Source organism: Arachis ipaensis, chromosome B9 (genome assembly GCF_059453495.1).
Source record: "Arachis ipaensis isolate K30076 ecotype BB chromosome B9, ASM5945349v1, whole genome shotgun sequence".
Taxonomy (NCBI): Eukaryota; Viridiplantae; Streptophyta; class Magnoliopsida; order Fabales; family Fabaceae; genus Arachis; species Arachis ipaensis.
Window position 1 is genome coordinate 40,234,201 of NC_142444.1, and position 3,418 is coordinate 40,237,618.

A 3,418-nucleotide genomic window follows, 5' to 3' on the forward strand; every position below is an offset into this window, starting at 1 on the left:
TGGTGACTTTACTGCACCTAATTCCAATTTACATGGAAGAAGCATCTCCATCCCTACCATTGGAGCAAATTATTTTGAGCAGAAACCTCAATTAGTTTCTCTGATGCAGCAAAACTGCAAGTTTCATGGACTTCCATCTGAAGATCCTTTTCAGTTCTTAACTGAATTCTTGCAGATCTGTGATACTGTTAAGACTAATGGAGTAGATCCTGAAGTCTACAGGCTCATGCTTTTCCCTTTTGCTGTGAGAGACAGAGCTAGAATATGGTTGGACTCTCAACCTAAGGATAGCCTGAACTCTTGGGATAAGCTGGTCAAGGATTTCTTAGCCAAGTTCTTTCCTCCTCAAAAGCTGAGTAAGCTTAGAGTGGATGTTCAAACCTTCAGACAGAAAGAAGGTGAATCCCTCTATGAAGCTTGGGAGAGATACAAGAAACTGACCAAAAAGTGTCCTTCTGACATGCTTTCAGAATGGACCATCCTGGATATATTCTATGATGGTCTGTCTGAATTAGCTAAGATGTCATTGGATACTTCTGCAGGTGGATCTATTCACCTAAAGAAAACGCCTGCAGAAGCTCAAGAACTCATTGACATGGTTGCTAATAACCAGTTCATGTACACTTCTGAGAGGAATCCCGTGAGTAATGGGACGCCTCAGAAGAAGGGAGTTCTTGAAATTGATACTCTGAATGCCATATTGGCTCAGAATAAAATATTGACTCAGCAAGTCAATATGATTTCTCAGAGTCTGAATGGAATGCAAGCTGCATCCAACAGTACTCAAGAGGCATCTTCTAAAGAAGAAGCTTATGATCCTGAAAACCCTGCAATTGCAGAGGTAAATTACATAGGTGAGCCTTATGGAAACACCTATAACCCCTCATGGAGAAATCATCCAAATCTCTCATGGAAGGATCAAAAGCCTCAACAAGGCTTTAATAATGGTGGAAGAAACAGGTTTAGCAATAGCAAGCCTTTTTCATCATCCACTCAGCAACAGACAGAGAACTCTGAACAAAATACCTCCAATTTAGCAAACTTAGTCTCTGATCTATCTAAGGCCACTGTGAGTTTCATGAATGAAACAAGGTCCTCCATTATAAATTTGGAAGCACAAGTGGGCCAGCTGAGTAAAAGGATCACTGAAATCCCTCCTAATAATCTCCCAAGCAATACAGAAGAAAATCCAAAAGGAGAGTGCAAGGCCATTGAAATAACCATCATGGCCGAAACCACAAAAGAGGAGGAGGACGTGAATCCCAAGGAGGAAGACCTCCTAGGACGTCCAGTGATCAATAAGGAGTTTCCCTTTGAGGAACCAAGGGAATCTGAGACTCATCTAGAGACCATAGAGATTCCAATAAACCTCCTTATGCCCTTCATGAGCTCTGATGAGTATTCCTCTTCAGAAGAGAATGAAGATGTTACTGAGGAGAAAGTTACCAAGTACCTTGGTGCAATCATGAAGCTGAATGCCAATTTATTTGGTAAAGAGACTTGGGGAGATAAACCTCCCCTGTTCACCAATGAACTAAATGCGTTGGATCAACTGAGATTGCCTCAGAAGAAACAGGATCCTGGAAAGTTCCTAATACCTTGTACCATAGGCACCATGACCTTTGAGAAGGCTCTATGTGACCTTGGGTCAGGAATAAATCTTATGCCACTCTCTGTAATGGAGAAACTGGGAATCTTTGAGGTGCAAGCTGCTAGAATCTCATTAGAGATGGCAGACAATTCAAGAAAAGAGGCTTATGGACAAGTAGAGGACGTGTTAGTAAAGGTTGAAGGCCTTTACATCCCTGCTGATTTCATAGTCCTAGATACTGGGAAGGATGAGGATGAATCCATCATCCTTGGAAGACCCTTCCTAGCCACAACAAGAGCTGTGATTAATGTTAACAGAGGTGAACTAGTTCTTCAATTGAATGAGGACTCCCTTGAGTTTAAAACTCAAGGACATCCTTCTGTAAACATGGAAAAGAGGCACAGTAAGCTTCTCTCAAAACAGAGTCAACCAGAGCCCCCACAGTCAAACTCTAAGTTTGGTGTTGGGAGGCCACAACCAAACTCTAAGTTTGGTGTTGAACTCCCATATCCAAACTCTAAGTTTGGTGTTGGGGAGTCTCAACAATGCTCTGAACATCTGTGAGGCTCCATGAGAGCCCACTGTCAAGCTATTGACATTAAAGAAGCGCTTGTTGGGAGGCAACCCAATTTTTATTTATCTAATTTTAATTTATTTTTATTGTTTTTTTATGTTTTATTAGGTTCATGATCATGTGGAGTCACAAAATAAATATAAAAATTGAAAACAGAATCAAAAACAGCAGAAGAAAAATCACACCCTGGAGGAGGATCTCACTGCCATTTAAACGCCAGTGAGGAGCATCTGTCTGGCGTTCAGACGCCAGAAATGCACAGTGAAGAAGAGCTGGCGCTGAACACCAGAAACAAGCATCTGGCTGGCATTCAACGCCAGAAATATGCTGCATCTGGGCGTTGAACGCCCAGAACAAGCATCAATTCGGCGTTTGCATGCAAAGGCATTTTACATGCCTAATGGGTGCAGGGATGCAAATCTTTGACACCTCAGGATCTGTGGACCCCACAGGATCAACTCAGCATCTATGGACCCCACAGGATTCCCACCTACCACCACTCACTCTCTTCCCTCTTCTCAATGTTCATCCTCTCTTCCCAATAAACATTCTTCCCCAAAACTCTTCACCAATCACCTCAATCTCTCTTCCCTATCACCAGTTCACCACTCACATCATCCACTCTTTCCCATAAACCTACCTCATAAACTCCACCTAACTTCAAAATTCAAAATCAATTTCCCACCCAACACCCACCCTTATGGCTAAACCTTACCCCCCCTCCCTTCCCTATATATAGCCCTCCATTCTTCCTCATTTTCACACAACACAACCCTCTCTTCTCTTCTTGGCCGAATACACCTCTCCCTCCTCCCCTCCATATTTTCTTCTTCTTCTTCATCTATTCTTTCTTCTCTTGCTCGAGGGCGAGCAAAATTCTAAGTTTGGTGTGGTAAAAGCATAAGCTTTTTGTTTTTCCATTACCATTGATGGCACCCAAGACCGGAGAATCCTCTAGAAAAGGGAAAGGGAAGACAAAAGCTTCCACCTCCGAGTCATGGGAGATGGAAAGATTCATCCCCAAAGCTCATCAAGACCACTTCTATGATGTTGTGGCCAAGAAGAAGGTGATCCCCGAGGTCCCTTTCAAACTCAAGAGAAATGAGTATCCGGAGATCCGACATGAGATCCATAGAAGAGGTTGGAAAGTTCTAACAAACCCCATCCAACAAGTTGGAATTCTAATGGTTCAAGAGTTCTATGCTAATGCATGGATCACAAGGAACCATGATCAAAGTAAGAACCCGAACCCA

At 42.7% G+C, this 3,418-nt stretch overlaps 1 non-coding gene across 1 annotated transcript; it reads right to left on the reverse strand.

The window, feature by feature from the left end:
* Positions 1-358: 358 nt before the first annotated feature.
* Positions 359-466, reverse strand: LOC148544401 (small nucleolar RNA R71). Its single transcript, XR_015900341.1, has one exon. It is a non-coding gene; the product is annotated as a small nucleolar RNA R71 (small nucleolar RNA).
* Between the last annotated feature and the right edge of the window lie 2,952 nt (positions 467-3,418).